The 18,608-nt window shown below is 36.4% G+C and overlaps 1 protein-coding gene across 1 annotated transcript in view; it reads left to right on the forward strand.

Moving 5' to 3' along the window:
* Window positions 1-18,608, forward strand: part of LOC116168101 (visual system homeobox 2-like) — an 82,652-nt gene that overhangs the window by 39,685 nt on the left and 24,359 nt on the right. The window lies entirely within an intron of this gene.

Below are 18,608 nucleotides of genomic sequence, written 5' to 3' on the forward strand. Positions count from 1 at the left end.
TCACTTATAATTGCACAAGAGGTTTGTATTTTACCGAGTAAATTTGTGTTGTTTAGGTAATAAAAATCTGTTGCCTAGTAATTAGACGAGAAAAACTGTCAACTAATAAAAATGCGACACCGCAGGTGGAGCATTTTTAGGTTGACAGTTTTTCGAGTCCAATTGCTAAAAGGAAACAGATTTGAATTGCCACAACCCAAATTTACTCGGTTTAAATACAAACCTCGAGTGTAATTCGGCAGGACAATTTAACGAACAAGAAATTCACCAAACTAATCAATTATTGACAGACGTCAAACTAGTCATATGGGAAAGGATAATGCGATTATTGGTTCGAAAATGAATAAGTGAAAAAACCACTAGTGCATTTGTCGCTGGAAAAGTTGCAGGTAACTTTTGCCGCTGTCAAAGTGACAATTGCACTGCGGCTTATGCGATTTTTTATACATGAGTTGAATTGTCGTTGTAAAACCACCCTTCCGTAAAGCAGCAAATTTGAAAATGGGACTTGCTAAATAATTTATTTCTCCTTCGTTATTATCTGAAACGAAGCAACATTTAAGCATGTGCTCAGTATTAGGGTCGTAACTCTAAAAATATTTAATATCATCTAGTGTACGTACTGGGGGCTAGTGGCAAACACGCCAAATAATTGACTAATACCCTAATCTCTTACTTCAACCCTCGATTAACTGGTCCTTTTCCAATTCCCCAGGCGTGCACTGAACCAACTGCGAACATTTCCCTACTCTACAGAATTCACTTGATCGATTATATTCAACTGCTAATATCCGCGTTAAGAATGTACTGACCTCGAAATAAAGGGTTGCAGGACATACGAGATAAATCTTCGTGGACGATAAGCCGATCAAAGTGTCAATTGACTGAAATACTAATCCGTTGCGAATTCGTAAGCTTTTCCTACACTAATTATTTTCGCGATTATCTAATTTGTTTCCACCTATAGGTACAGTATTGCCCATACGATAATTGTTTCGTTTACTACACAACACTTCTACTAAACATGTTTAATGCAGTACGTTTCCCTCGGGAACAACATTTTATAGCCCCTGCTCCAATTCCCATGCGAGACGTATGTAAACTATATTGAAAATTGACGATTTTAAATCCATTTCGCTTCTAACTACTTATCGTCATTTCGTTTCGAAAATTACCACTAAATTGTGAGAACATCAGCAGGTATATGTAGGCATTTTTTTAATCTGTTCCGTAATTTAGGATGACAATCTATACTTCAGTAGGCACCACGCGGGGATTCGTTACGCGAATAAATTGCGACTGGCAGTTCAATTCGGGATACTTTATTCGTAACAAAAAAAAGTTACGCGACCCTTAAATTGTATTGCCTAATGCAATCCTAAATAAGGGTGAAATTTACTTGTCCGCATTGACGGGCGCCAAATGTTTTCGACAGGCAATAACGCATGATAATCTAAATAAAATTCTAAATAACCATTATATCATTCTTCACTTAACAATCAGACAATTTAGTTTTATAATTGTCGAATTTAGCCAGGTTGTATGAGTCGAGACGAGATTAATCATACAAAATTTCGATCCCCGGTCTATGAGTACAGAGAATGAGTTACGGGTATGTATATAGGTACCTAGTAAGCAGAAATGTAAGGGTTGTATTTTTATGGTTCTGTACCATCAATATTCGTCATTATCATTGTCTGTATCTTGTTTTTAAACTCCAAACGATGAGATTAAAATGACACTGATATTTTTAAATAAATTGTGGTATATGTCCCTTTGAATATCTTATATATTACCTACTGTGCCTTGAAAAATGCCAATAATGTCTCTTTCTAAACATTAGTTGAGATTATTGTGTGAATTGAGTTGTTGCCAAACTGTCGGTAACGGTACGAAACTGTTGTAAAAATCAAGTACAAATGACGTCCCAATTCAAATTAGGTAAATTATATACTTAATATATTGTTGTGTTTCAGCACCTGCAATAACGATGGGGCACCCTCTATGTGAATTTCATTTATTGTTAACGTTAAATGTTGGTTGGGATTTGGAATTAAACACTCATATTAGTCGAATTAGTGGGCAATGTTGATGTTGTATCAGAATTATTTAATTATTTGATGCATGATTTTGTTTAAATAATTTTGTTTTGGTAATTATGAATTTAAATTACTTATTAGAAGAATAAATTTGTTCAGCGAGAAATTATGTCCATAGTATTTGTAAAACCCTCAAAATCTCATGCTTTTCTCTGGTCATTCTTATCGCTGCGTAAGCTACTTAGTTTCAAGATGAGCACGTGTTGTCGTCGAAGTAAGCAGATGTGAATTTTCTCGAGGGCGCAGTATTTTGAAAAGAAAGGAAAAACCGAAATGAGAAAGGGAAATTGTTTCAAATAGAAGAGGAAAACGTTAATCGATGCCTTTTCGATCAAGCTCTTTTACCGGTGGACGCTGAAATGTCGCCCTTTGATTTTATGTCTTGTTTAATTGTGAAGTTTGTAGAAGAAAGCTGAAAGTGTTCTGCGTTTATCAAGCGTTTGTTGCTTCTTTAAGGTTTTCAAGTTATCAGTTAAAGGGACTCCACCATTAAAGAGCTAATACCATAATTGTAATTGTAGGACTAATACACACAAATTTGGTTTGGCACAACAAGCAAGTAATAAGGAATTAAAACAATGCAAACACAGACATCTCTGAACACATAAAACTCTTTTATTGTATTGTATGTAGGTACTTACAGCGCAAAACTATATCACCAAAATCACTGTATACACACCCTCTCTTTCGGAAGTTGGTAACAAGTATTCTATTCTTCTATATCCGGTGTCGTCACTCGTCGGCGGCTTTCAGCACGTATGGGGGGGAAACCCGACCGATCACGGATCATCACGAAACCGAAGACATCGTCAAAGCTACTTCTTACAGTAATTACAAGGAAATCAGTGTCATCTATAACGAGATTCAAGTAGAGAAGTAAAGTTTCAAAGCAATATCACCTGGCGTTTTGTGTTTGTGCGTCATTTATTGTAAATTGCAGTTACCATTGGAAATTTTGGATTTTTGACACAATTAAGATTTCTTTAATTAATTTTTCAATTGATCGCTTGTGGTGTTGTGTGTGTGTTATTCTGGTCTTAGGTGCCTTTCAGCGTATTTTATTGTAATTTATGTCGAATAAATTTGTTCCCCAAATTACGATCCTGGAGATAATTTTCATGTTAAATTTTTCTATTTTGTACGCGGCATTACATTAGGTTTAACTCATTCTTTGAATTTTTGGAGGCGGTTAAGGTTGCTGAATTTCTCAAATTAATAAAATTTACGTCAATATCGAAATTTTCGTCGTGATGGAAGCTGGACGTGCCCTAGACAAACTATAAAAGACTTCTTTTAAGGTTTTTTTTAATACCTGTACTTAATTAAGCGAGCTGGTCAGGTGCTTGTGGGTGGTTTTAGTTACCGTTTGCTATTGCACATTGCATTTTTATTTGGCGCCCACCGTGGGGCACATAGCAGTATTAAGTTAGTAAGTATTGTATGATCCCTAGGACATACGTTTTTTTAGGGGTTAATTTCACTCAATTGTTTGATTTGCATTTCATGCCGTTTTGTGCGATTATTCAAACTATATTCATACTTCCGTCCAGTACATACAGGGTGGTGAAACGGTTTACGCACCATAGGGATTTCAATGCTAATTTCTTTATATCGAAATATTTTCTCCCCTAATTAATTGCGAGCAAAATTGTAAATAGGTTTCTTGTACCTTGAAAGAATCGAATTTTTGTGTCAATAATTTCATGGCAAGAGCGATTTTTACTAAAAATTATAATTTATGATTTCCTTCATTTCTCCGATTTTCCAGACGCAGAATTTTACAATCTACAAAAGATTTACTTCTGATATTTTTCTTAGATACTCCTATCTATGGCATCGCTTGTTTATATACTTTTGATTCCGGTTATTAATTTGTTGCTAATGCGTGTACTAAACCAAGGTCAAATCCTGGTCACGGCTCGAAAATTTGTAGGTCCAGCCGAGAAGCGAATGCGCAAATTAAAACTAACAAAACTTCCGCCTAAACTATGTGTAAGTATGTGTCGCTGTAAGGATCGATCAACATAAATAAAACGCAAGAAATGGAGAGAAAGAAATCTAAATAAAACGTTCATAACAAAAATATCAATCAAATCCAAATTCAATTCAGGGTTACTCTCTCTTAATCACGCAAGAATAGCTCTAGGGACTTCATTATTTACAAGGAAGGAAAAAAGAGCTAAAACTATCCAGGAAATGTACTCACTTACTTTCTCAGTTTTTTCCCATTTTACATTATAATAGTTTTCAGAATGTACGGCAACATGGGAAGTTCTATTTTCCTCATGCCGATATTTAAAATAGTATGCCGCTCGGATCGGAGTTTGATACGGCCTGCTACTTTTTCATTGCGACTCGTGCTCTTTATAGCTTTGTAGGTAGTAAGATTAATGCCGATTAAATGCCGAATGGATAATTCGATTTAACTTATAAGTGGCTCGTTACGACTGCTACGACTGTGACTCGGAGTTATCAGTTCAACACTGGGACAGGAATGAGATTAATTACCTCCCCTCTCTAAGGTTTTAAATGTACATATGGATTTACTTTTGACCTAAAATACGGATGGAATTTGCATACAAAATTGAAAACAACGCCACTAAGGGTAATGCCAATTTTATCGCTTGAATATCATAAGTTGCGCCCCCACTGCCCAAAACTCCCGAAAGCGTTTGCCCTAAATAGCACGTAGACCACTCTACGCAATAATGTGTGTTGCATATAACTCTATTTCTGTGCTATTTATATTTTTAGCGAATTTTTTTAGGAATTAAAAAAATGTGCTATTGTTTGCGTTTTGTCTGCCCGTCCGGATCCACTTCGGCGGTTTTGAACTACTTTTAGGGGAATGGTCCTAGAGTCCTATATAGCCTATATCTTGAAGGTTTTCCAGGCGATCATCAAATTTCGCTATCTCAAGGGGAGCCTCTTATGAATTATTTCCTGAGATGCTGTTTTTGATAGTAAAACGTGCATAACATTTACATACATTGCTCTCAGATTTTGCATACCTACCTTTAGCGGCACCAAGTAAAATTTTTGAAAATGGGGGAGGGGTCCGGGAGGTGAACACACGTTCTACCTTTCATGGTATTCTAATGAAACACGAAATGAATGGTTTGTACACAGTACAACTTCCCTGCGCGACTCCTTTTAAAAATCAGTAGGTGACCAGGGGGAAAGGCGAGGGGGTAGAAATTAATTTTATTTTAATGGTGTTCTAATTAAAGTCTCAACAAAAGGAACTGCCTTCTACCAGCGACCGCTCTTCTTTCTGACTCCTTATCAGGGGGTGGGGGTGGAACCGATTTCATCCTTCATGAAATCCAATGAAAGGTCTCAACGAAAGCAATTAATTTTTACCAACCATAATCCTCCTCGAGAAGGATACTCACAAAGGGCGATTGAAACGTCTGAAAGAAATGTACCATAGGTCTCTTATTGTTGTCAAAACTTAAGAGCGAATATCTTGAAAACAAAGTGTCGGAAGAGAATATTCATAAAGGGAAAGTGGAACATCTAGATGAGACACATCTGCCGACGACGAACGTAATTGTGAATATCTCGAAAATGTTGGAGCCAGGTAATTACAAAGGGAAAATGCAATATTTTGGAGAATTTCTCTAAGGGCTTGATTCACCTTGCATTATAATACGTGTCCAAAAAGTACCCGGAATCTTTCTAATTAAACTACTGGGGTAAATACTTTCGCAGGAATATTTTTTCTTATGTTGGCAGCACTGTTACAAAAACCTTTGCAAATTTCAAGTCATAAATGTCATTAGTGTTTGAGTTACGCTTAGTTTTGTACGACAGAAACAGTGAATTTTTCTGATTTTTACAATATCTGAAATTATTCAACAAAGAAGTGCGATTATTCTGAATGGAATAACCGCTGCAGAAACGTTGAGAATGTTGCAGAAAGCTTATGAGGATCAAGCTGTATCAAAAACAACAACATTTCAGTGGTACAAAGTGTTCGATGAAGGCAGATGAACGCGTGGAGGACGAATAGCGTCCCTGGCGACCATCCACATCAAGTGATGACCAACACGTCAATAAAATCAAGGAATTGGTACTTGCAGACTGTCGATTAACAATAAGAGACCTTGCTGGTGATATTGGCACATCAAGAAGATCACTCAATCGATGGTGTTGAAGGCCACTTTGGAAAATGACTATTTGGGATGCTTCGTGAACTGGAAAAAAACGCTGGCGTAAGCGCATTGCATTGGGGGGGGGGGGGAGTACTTTAAAGGCAATTAAATATATTTAGAAGAATAAATAGAGGTTTTTCATTTTTATAACGCAATTCCGGGTACTTTTTGGACACAGTAGTATAGCGTAGGTTTGGAATGTATACCAGGCGACCTTTAAATGTGTATGTGTAAAAAAACCCCTCCCTATTAATCATCTACCAAGAAACAATACATCGATAGATATAGCGTGTTACTACCTTATAACGCAATCATTGTTTCCGGTTTTAAAAAATGCGCTTTATTTGCACAAGACTTGTACACAATTTGTACTTGTTCAGTTAGATCAGACTTATAATAACACAAATATCTCCAGAACGGTGTATTAGCGGAAGTCACTTACAAAGGGATCAATACATTTTGCATGCCACAACCTTATAATCCAATAATTTACTAAGCTATTTCGGTAAAAAAATGCTTTATCTGTACAATTTATACGTGTTTTTAATATCTCGGGTTAAGGGTTGTGCACAAAAGACAAAAAAAAAACTATGTGCACATTTCTGGACAAACGAAGCACAAAAGATGAACATCAAGGTTCAGTGAAAGACCTGAGGAGGGCTACCAATGCCTCAGCCCCCCTTCTTCCCAATTGTTTCTTTAATATCTCGGTTAAGGGTTGTACACCAACAACAAAGCTATGATGCACATTTCTGCATAAACGAGGCACAAACAAATAAAATATTTTTACCTGAAGTATAGGAGGGGAGGGGGGCTGAGGAAATAGACCCTATCTTGAAATTATATGTATAATATTTGGAATAGTGTATATGTCGTAGTCTTTTAGTGAAATCAGTCATTTCACGAAACGCCTAGTCCGAAGCCTAGTCATTTAGTGAAACGCTGAAAATTTGTACGTGTGGGGTATTTTTCCTTCCGCTTCTAGATCGATAAGGGATACCATTTATCGATCTCGAATGGGAAGGGAATCCAATCGCTTGGTCCTGGAAAGTACACTGTGCACAGTTTCATATAAATGGCTAGCCGTTTCGTGAAATGACTGATTTCATTAAAAGACTACGACATATACATTAGAGTCTTTTCTTTAGTAACCTTCCTGGAGTTGCTATTTTCAGATACACTTTTATTTCCTATACACTTACAATTAGCTATCGGTAACCGCACGCACTAGGTAAACGGCAGCATATAAGGGAAATTTAATATTTCCTAATTATGGTACTTAAAGGCATTTAAGAGTCCTGATTGGCCTATTACCGAGATGAAATGCGTTCAAAATTGAATTTTTCTATTTCGGTGTCACAATGATGATTTTGTACAACTGTTTTCGGCCGAAAACAGTTGTACAAAGACAGTGATTATAGTCGTTTTTTTTTGGTAACTCATCTCTTAAGTTGGCAGTTACTAGTTAGTACAAGTAGGTACTTCGTTGGGTACTTCCATGTTTGAACTTCAAAATGTCAGTCTTACTACGCTGCCAACCTAAAACTTAACGGCATAAAAAGTGTTCCCAACATAAAACATGTTAAATCTAATGTTCCCTATAGTTTCTGATAATGATTTTTTTAATTAAATTAAAGCACCGAAATAGAAAAAATAGTATGAAAAACGCGTGTTACAATGCTTTATTGTAATACTCCTATCTTGCGGACACTCGTGGATACGCTTCGCGTCGCCACTCGTGCCACAAGATAATCGTATTACAATAGGTCGCATTGTAACACTTGTCTTTCAATATACTATTCCACCGACGCGACGGTAAAATATTAATTGAGCATTGCAACAATTTACCTAATTTATTAGTGTGGGAACTGCCAATAAATCAGTTCTACCAACCAAATGTTAGTAATAGCACAGACAACATATACTAGTATATGTTGTCTGTGGTAATAGGTACTTTTTTCCGACCAAGGCCGGAAAACGATAAGTTTCTGAACGGATTTTGCTACGGCAGGCAAAGCTTTCTTTCGGATACACAAAAATGAATATAATAGCTAGTATTTTAATCCGAGTCCCGATTTAGAGTTGATTAAATTGTACGTCCACGTTTCAAGTTATTTAACTTCTGCATTATGAATACTCGTCACCTCGGACTAATAACCGGGAGTGTTTGAATCGTCGAATTGATGACATCCAATTTATCGCAGTTCAGTGGCGTACCATTAAAGATGACTATTAATTCGTCACCAAAGTAATTGTTACCTCGCCCGCACTGAATCGGTGCAATAACAAACGTAGATTTTTCGATCCGCGACTTTCCACACCAACCGGCTCAAGGTTTGCAGAGGCGAAACGACTGAACATATTTTACCTATAGCGGCGGTGGCAGCGACAGATAAAGAACGAGTTGCCCCTGCTCATAAGTCATTCTTTTGGAATGTCTGGATTGCAAGAAGGGACCGAAGTCAGTTTAATTGACTAATTCCTAACGTAATGGGTAATTGCTATGCGAATGATGTATTGCGACCGATCTAAATACGCCCGTTATTGCGGTATTTCATGAACGTTACGAGTGCATTGATAAAATAAATTTAATTAGTGTGTCGCGTGGAAAAAAACTTCCCTTCGCCTGCGAAGGTTAGGACTACATTTTGTCTGGAAGCGACTCCCGTTTTCATATACGAGTGTTTCGATCATGCACCACCACCTGCCAACAAAAATAGTTATTCATTTACTTACGACGAGTGAATTAACTTTCACGAGATGGCTTATTTCCCCATTCATCGTGGTGTATAATACAAAATTTTGTTGTATAGCAGAAGTCGAATAACAATTAAATATTTTTGAGAATTTAATTAACAACCCCAATCATATGAGCAAGGACTTGACATTTTGAAACGCAAAAACATTTGGGTAAGATCCCTGAAGTTGCCTAGAAATCGACCTTGTGTATCGGGCATTGTGATGGACATTGCATAAAATTCACATCCAATGAAAAACAAATAGAAGTAAATACCTCGCCAGTTTGTCGTTGTCGGGTAGATATTCTTGGCTACAACACAGAGGATCCATGATTTAATTCCGGGTTGGAGCATAGATTTTTATGAGTATTTTAAGTTCGGTTGAAGGAGTAGTCTGAGACGAATCCCGTCCTACATAACAATAAAGGAGAAAAAAGTAATAGCTTGAATGCAGGTGCAAAATATTGCAACTTGATAATGTTACCGTTGGCTTTATTTGTATTTTTTAAGCGAAACTTCGTTTAAAATCTTAGTGAGAGTAAATTACAAAGTGCCTTCCATTCCGCTACTGAATAGAGAAAACTGAAGTGCGGGCATTCTATTTATATGCCCCTAATATAATACTTTTACAGTGCGCGCAGCGTTCCTATCTTAATACAGTCGGGGCTATATCAGGACAACTTTTGCAATGACAAGTAAGTAGCACTCCCGTTCATGCGTGCGCTGTTTTTGACTGCGTTAGATTGCTGAAGAGTTTCACTACTTCATCAGCGACGCCCGCCATACTCTCGACACTCCGCTCTTGAGAAATGAGGAATTATAACCGATCACTATAAGGGGGAAGGAGGACTGTGATTCGTAGAAATTAATTGCTTTCGTTGAGACCTTTCATTAGAGTACCATGATGGATAAAACCAGACCCCTCCCCCATGCTTATGGTAGTTGGTAGGAAACAGTTCCTTTGATTGAGACCATACCATGAAAGATAAAACCAATGTAAATTTGGAAGAAACACTAAACACAAAAAGTACTAGAATGACCTAAATTCAAATGAAAGTCTGCCCTAATAATGATAACACTTCAAACAAACAAAAAAGAGCCCCACCGTTGAGCGTCAAAATGTAACGGCTGTTACATTCTAGGGTTGAAATACCTAGTACATGTACGAAGTACGAATAAAACAAAAACCTTAAATACTTATAAAATTTCTGATATAGTTTTTTATACTGTGTCCGATAACAATAATAACAATAAAATATACAGGGCGTCTCATTTAAGAGCAAAAAGTTAAGGTCATTTTCGGCTTTGAATATACCTAATTTTATATTCAAAGTTTTCGGCTAACCCGAAAGTCGACAAAGGAAGGCATTGCTTCATAAGTAACGGAGATAATCGACTGTACAAGAAATTTCACCTTAGGCTTATTTAATCATTAAAACTTTGTTGTAATTATTACCAACTTTTAGGAAGGTGGACGTTTCTATGCCTAAAAATAAAAATACGCCGCACTCCTCAACAATTTGCTTGCAATTCTCAAGAAAAATAAAAAAAAGGTCAAAATGATTCCGTATACTTATTAAACAAAATTTGAAAAATCCACATTCTCCTTTCATTTACATATTTACTAATTTAACTTTGGTAACTTAAAACTCCGTTATAGGGTCTTACCCTGCCTAAGTAGGTGGCTACCGCTTTAATTTACTCAACCCCTCCTGTTACACGATATGTAACAGTTACTACCCTATATTTTAAAACAGGATTCATAATCTTAAGAAATAGAAAATTTTGAACTCAATTTAAGGTTATCATTGAGTTAATTGATCAAAGTTTAATTCTTTTTACCCTTAAAGTTACGATAATGGGTTGAACATACAAATATAACAAAAATGCAATTACCTTATTTGACAGTATCAACTACCCCGAGCCTCGTGGGCATTTGACTTGATCACGGGCTGCTTAGCGAGCGTATTTCAGAAGGTCGAAAACTCCTGCACTTCTCAAAGGAAGACAGCTTGGGTTTTTCTCGGAAATCATTTAAGAGATTACACAATTTATGGACTCAAATGGAAAAACCAATTTCGCGATAATCTAAAAATCATCCCCGATAGTTTTATTAATTGATTTTGATTCTATTTCTAAGGGTTTAACTGATTTTTGAATCCTTGAAAAACACATTCCGCGGCTTTCTATGAAAAAAATCCCTGTTATACTTTTGAGCGGTCGGCGGTCTATTAATTAACTTGTTTAACTGCACAACGCGATACGGACCTGGTTTGACGCTTAATTGCTTCCGGTTGTTGTATATTAGTCTATTTCAAGGAAATATAGACAATTTCAGTGCAATATTTCCGTTCAAATGCGCTTTTAAACAGATCGCCATTTCGTATGAGGGTTGCGATGATACGTTGAAGTTATCGCTAATTTCAGGGGCAAATACATCCCTAAACATCCCTACAACGTTCGCGAAACTTAAATTGGTCTACTTAACATGTCTTTTAAAATAAGTGCAAAATTAATTAAAACGCGTTCGTCAAACTCCGTAGTGACGTCATCACAAAAATATTTCGAATCTCTCACGTTGCTTTTGCAATTTTATTACTACGATGTCCTCGCTGTCCTCCTTGCCAGCTCCACGTTCTAAACGGAAAAAGAAAGAAGAAACTCGGGAGCAGGCGCGTACGCGAATTTTGCGCTTCTATCTCGTTGTGCGACCGCGCTGTTCGAAAACGCACTTTTTTCGGGTCCAGAAGACGTAGTTAAAAAACGCGAAAACCGAAAGGAAGTTATCACTTTTAATCTCACTATGGCAGAACAATCCTCCTTCGCGTCCTCCACGATCTCTGAAGCAGTAGTTTTCGAGCTACGATTTTTTATCCCTTTTTTCGATTTTTCGATTTTGTATGAATTCCAGGTAATTATATGGAAATCAATAAAAAGACAACCACAAAACCTAAAACCATAGCTTGTAAAAATTCCAAATGAATTCTATAATAATTTCATGAATTCTATAAAAATTTCATGAGTTGCAAAATAATTCTATAAATTCCAAAAGAATTCCACGAATTCCAAAAGAATTCCATAAATTCTAAAAGAATTCTATACATTCCAAAATAATTCCATGAATTCCAAAATATATCCATCTAGCGAGCGTGTTATGGCAATTCTAATAATAGATTCAGATTACCCGAAAAAAGTGTCGATAGAACGTGCTAGCGGTCAGCGGAAACGACATTTGACATTCAGTTCTTCGGTTCAGTTATTTTTTTTAAAATGTTTCAAAAATTTCTAATGCATTTTTTTAGTCACAAGAAAGGGTAATTTTCGAGGTAATTTTGCCATTGCCTCCATTTAACCTACACTATCTCCCACCGTTACGCGGAGATCCCAATGGTGAGCCACACATTTGAATCACCCTGTATACCTTGACGTAAGCATAGATAAAAAATTCGGTCAGTTTCCTCCTACATTTCGCATGCTTGAAAAGGCGATGAATCATCGAAAATGAAACTATTTCTACTAAAATGACTTGGAGTTTATAGATCCGCCTAATCAAATAATACGCCGTAATGAATATTAAACACATATTTCATAATAAGTTCGTTATCGATGCTCAAGAGAATGATGTGTTATTATAACGCTATATTCACACGTGAATACAATGCATCACAATGGGGCCACGTGCCGAACGCGCACATCGCACGCGTATTACTTGAAGAAACAGTGTAAAACATGCTTAAAATACAGCTACATTTTGTAGATCTGTTAAACTAACGAACCGTGGGGCCGCGTGTTCAAACAGCGTCCAATTATTTTGTGGTCTCATTAAACAATAAATCCCAAATGGGTTTGTGTATTCCTCTTCCTCGCAAAGTAATCCACTTTCGACGCTAGACTGACTACGGATTTTCTGTTTTGCTTGCTCTGCTGATCATAAGCTCGCAAAATTACTAAGTGGTTATTAAACTGTTCGTTTTTAATTTACTGATAATTAACAGATTTTAACACATTTACGCCAGGATAGAATTTCACGTGCACTATTTAGATCGACCGATTTACGATTTTAATTACATCATTTTTCTATGTGTCACTGACAGCAAAAACAACCTTGATCTCATTAGACCAAACAAGCCATCCAAGGGACTAGGCCGCCCTTAGCGCATTTTTTGAAATATATTATTTAATATTTACTTGCATTGTATTCCAGATTCGTGTAACAGTTATCATTACACTCAGCTACATTTATTTTATCCCTTCAGATCAGCAGGAGGTCTTATTATACTGAAAGGGGATAACATGCCAAATTTAAACAGTTCTCATGCGCGTATTCAATTAATCATTAAAAATGTTATTTATTGCAAGCATTTGTGCACGTGACCGTTAATATTTTATTAAAAATCGGGCAATGAAGCCTAATCCCTGCGGTGAGATGATAACTCATACACTAAACTAAAATCAAATAAATAGAAAACAGTAATTAATTAAGGTAATTTAATAATGCAAAACGAGCTTTCTACTATCTTGAACATAGTTGCAAATTTTGTATCTTTTGTTTTGGTTTTTCCTAATTACCTTAGGATGGGGCCCAAATTTGGACAAAATCAATTACCAATTTCTTCGGGGAAATGGCAAAACACATTGACTTGATGGACAGGAACTAGATTTTGTGCGCATCGGGACCCACCAACGAGTGACTCAGCAATGGTAGTGAACACGAGGAGCAACACCAGCATAAAATTGTCTCCCACTTCCACCAGCACTTCTTCGACAAGTGCGATTACAACATCAACGAGCACATACTACCTCTCGCGAACCTACTGCACCCCAGGCTGCGACCATTCATGCGTCTACGAGCTCCCCAGAATGTAATCGAGTTGCTGCAGCTCTTGGAGGATATCGAAGAAGACACCAGACCGCCTGGCGCCAGTCCTTCCAGGAGGCAAGCTTCCCTGCCCGCCTGTCATTACTGTTTGACCATCAATTTCATCGAAAGTGCCCCGTGGCCCAAGGACTTAAGCGACCGGGATGCCGCCTCTTGCTCGGCCGTAATCCACCAGATACACGAGCCACCACGAATCAGGTTGCCAAATGTATCCAGAGAGCTCGGGGTCGGCCATCACCGGGAGCCTCCCACAATTTCGTCAACAGTCGGTTATCCAACCACATCCGCGAAGGTACCAGGCCCACGACAACACACCTAGCCGCAGCAAGCAAAACCCTTGACATTCTTGGCTGCGAACCAAATTTCTACTCCTAATCCAGGGTGCCAAGCAACAGGGAACCTTCCTGGTGGCTTGATGACGCAGGAGGTGCTCCCGGGTATCCTGAGGAAGTTCGCATGGTATATCTCGACGACGTAGAAACTCTCCGCACCGCAACACGCAGACAGCTCATATTACAAATAGGTCACTATAATATATGGATCTGCAATGTTAATATTTAAATTTAAATTAATTCTTAGTAGAAAGAGGATCAACACGTAGTCAGAGAAAGTATTAAAACAATTGGATTGTATCGAAAACCAGTGTGTAATCAAACGTTATATCAAGGAGCCCACGAAAATTAAAAAAATTACCTTTGAACTTCGGTTCGCAACCTGGTGAGCTCAAAAGGGCGCGTTCAACCTTTTCTGTAAAAGATAAAAACACAAACAAACAAATAAGAGGGGTAGTGAATAGTGCGGCATATAAAATATTGCGTAAATAATGCTAACATCTGACACTGATCAGATAGATACTCGTATACTAAAACCGTAATATTAATACTCAATAAGAAGCAATAATTCGAATGACTTTACACTAGTAAAAGCAAAATTTTGATCGAACACGGATTATCCTTACAATCGTTCATAAAAGCATAAACGTGACGAAAATACTTTACGAGGCACAAATAACTAAAGTTCTATTAATCTAAAATCAAAACAAAAACAAGATAATATGAGCCGACTTTAGACAAAGTCTCAGTAACTTCAAAAGCTAATTAACAAAGCAACAGTAGCTAATATCTAATATAACACAGCTGATCTGAAAGATACAATGTAATCAAACTAACACAGATGAATTCGCGTAGTAATCAGAAAGTAACGTAGACACAATCGGGTATCGGAAGGTTATTCTCCGTAGCGAAACAGGTAGTGTAATTAAAAATCAGATGCATCTGAGCAATTTACAAGACGATAATATCCAAAGGGGTTTCGTTAATACTTGCGGTTAGGAACTATATCGAAGTGTAGATGAACAAAGTCCAGGTCAGCAGGTTAAAGTTGGCATAATTTTTAAGCCGGTAATGTAGAAACTCATCCATAGCGTACGTTCGCCCTTGTCAATCTTCCTAAAATGGCGAGTCCAAATAAAACTGGGATGTCATCCACGTACTACGTAGGTAGTAGGTAAAGTCCAGGTAGACACAACGTAAAAGAAAAATTTAATGTGAGAACTAAGAGAAAACGTCGAGGGAAGGTAAACTGAGGGTTGAGTTGAGGGAAGATAAAATCCTAAAAACAGTCTTAAGAAAAATACTGCGTAATCATCTAACATACCGGGTATTGTTTAAATGCAAATACAGATCCGTTAAACGCTTCAATAGAGCTACAGACACAGACATAAAAAAAAGAGAGAAACCATTCCAAAGATAAATGGTAACAGCTAAAACAATAAATCCCTTACACAGGTAAGACATGAAGTCAGTAAAAGTAATGGTGTGACGAAAAGAATGTGCATGTAAGCAGCGCAAAGACACGAACTTCACTGAATCCTTAAGACCAAATTAAAGAAGAAGGGATAGTAACGGCGTCGGTTAACAAACAAAGAACTATTTTAATAAAAACACTTAAAACAAATTTACTACAGGAACAACTTACATCTTAACTAGTGGATTACAAAGTAAATACCTAGATGGCGTAAAAATATTGAATACATACATTAAAGCAAGAATTAAAATAAGAACACAAATCGAATAGTTACTTAAGCGGAATTCCAATCAGGAATATTCAACCGGTAATAAAATAACGTTACAATTCCGGTGCATAATCATGCTCTCGATTATTACTTTCGCGAAATTGAAGCCGGTTTGCTCGGATTAGCAATACGTACTTAGGGACATTTTTCTTTACATTCACAACAAAGTCAACTGTACCAATGAAGCGGTCTGTTTCCATATTTCTAAAGGGAATAGCATTTTCCAAGGAGAGATAAAATCAATTGTTACCAGAAGGTCATATTACGTCAATTACTGTAAGTTATTTTTAGTTTTATTTCATTGTTATAAAGTAATGGTCTGTTATTTTTAGGAACTTACGTATTAAGGCGACTTAATTTTAATATTCCTAAAGAAATTGACCTATGAGAACCATTTCCATGAACAGATTTCTATTGCACTTATTGATAAGAACCAAATCCAAACAAACGATTTTTTGAAACAGGAAAAGATACCAACAATTTATTATGTATAGATAAATTACAGTTTAGATGACTTTAAAACTTAGGATGAACACCTGATCGCAAAATAGGCATCGCACTATTGGAGGTATTTTTTTTATGAATTTAACTAATATTTTACATCAAGGAACATTATAAAGAAAAATGGAATTTCATCGCATTTATTTTCATTAATGTATTTGAGCAACTAAAGTCATACACGTGTTTAAATCAAGCCAAAGCATTATTAGATTTTGAATTTCAGATTTTAAGAGAAGATAAGATGGCAACCACAAGGCCCTTGTAAATAAAATTCGTTCTATTCTCTAATTTTTGGATGTTTACGATTATTTAAAGCTTTCATTTCATCGATTCCTTATCACTCTTCAGCTTCAGATCCGCCGTATCTGTCTCTAACTTTTACTAGTTGTTCCAATTTTGTGTACTTTTAAGCTTGTGGCATCAGATCCTTTCAATTTTGCTGTTAGAATTTTTCAATTATACCGCGGATTCATGGAAAATATTCAAATTCCTTAAATTTTTAGAAATGTTTGTATTGCATTGCATAACATTCCAGTTCGTGGAGTTGGAATATTCATATTCTTACGATTTTCGTTTTCTTTTAAATTCCATTTATTCGATTGTACCTACAGTTCCTCCAAATCCGTTGGTTTGTTTAGATTCCTCTGTTTCAACAGATCTTTCGACATGCTCAAGATCGCCCAGTTTCTTCGAATTAATACGAATTTTCAAATTCTTCTCTTTTTTATAACTTCGGATTCTCCCGTTTCTTCGAATTATTCACATTTCTGCAAATTTTTCAGATCTCTGCAAATTTTTAAGATCTCTCCAATTATTATCTTAACATTCTGAAAATTTTTCAAGTTTCTAAAATCTTTCAATTCTTCGCTTTGACTTCTTCAGATACTTGGGGTTCTTAAAACTCATCAGATCCATCAGTTGCGTTGGTTTCTTCCACCTCTTTGAATTCCTCCTAAATTCTTGCTATATATCCATCAGATTTTGGAGATGCTTCTGAGGCATAGACTTCATCCGATTCGTTCGTTTCTCCAAATTCTTCCAACGCCAGAGATAGTCGGATAGTGAGATTGCTTAACTTCATTAGTTCATATCATCGGATTGTTAGGACTATCTTTATATAAAATCCTTGATACTGTTTAAGATACTTAAAAAGTAATCAACGAAAAAAGAAATACAAGCGACAATCAAAACAAGTGAATTGCGGTTCTAAGTGTAAATGGATACCAAAATAATTGGAATTTGGTTTAAACTCTTGACGCTATATCGTAAATTAACAAACGTAACAATTAAATCATTATGCAAATTTATATAGTTACAATGAAATACAACCACAGATTTAAGGCACAACTCATTGCAAGCTCTCATTGAAGATTTAGTGACATTAAAATCTCCGAATTACCACATAATTATGGCAATAAAAATAATATGTACAAGATGGGCAGATAATTGGGCAGTTCCGCGTTTCTTTATATAAACTTTACGGACCTATATCATTACGATTAATATTAACAGATGTTGTGGGAATATATAATATGAATACTTTAGAATCCAATCCAAATTAACTTCGGGCCCACTGATGTTGCGCGATCTGTAATTTACTAGGCCGTTAGGCATTAGAAGACGTATACCGAAAAGAATTAATTTCGGAACCTCTAATTTTTCTCGACAAACTCGACAGACGACACTGGCAAATTACGGTTAAAAAAGTGAAGAAAAGGAAATGCATTGCTCAAGTAATCGTAGGAACCTCTCAGTAATAAGCACTACGCTTCGGTGGTTGGTGACGATCTCGAAACTGTCAACTCATGCTGCCTGCAATCTTCTGATGTTGCTCCATTGTTAACTATTAACGTTTCAAAGACTCCTTGTATTCTCATCAAGGTCTATATTCAAGTGTCCGTCAGTTTGCCACTAGAACATTTTAGAAAGATTAACACCTCACACTTTATTGTAAGCTCTTGTCGAAAGTATAATGATACTTATGTCCGATTACAAAGGACGGGATTCTTTTTTTTTATTACCAAATTTAAAGGATAGAGTCATTAAGTTATTATTAAAACAAATATTGCCATAACGTCAAAATTGAACTGCTTAAAAAACGCAATGAATACTGCATAATCAAAATGTATAGTAAATAATGGTTATCCATCACAGTTGTCC

This window comes from Photinus pyralis, unplaced genomic scaffold (genome assembly GCF_008802855.1).
Source record: "Photinus pyralis isolate 1611_PpyrPB1 unplaced genomic scaffold, Ppyr1.3 Ppyr1.4_LG4, whole genome shotgun sequence".
Taxonomy (NCBI): Eukaryota; Metazoa; Arthropoda; class Insecta; order Coleoptera; family Lampyridae; genus Photinus; species Photinus pyralis.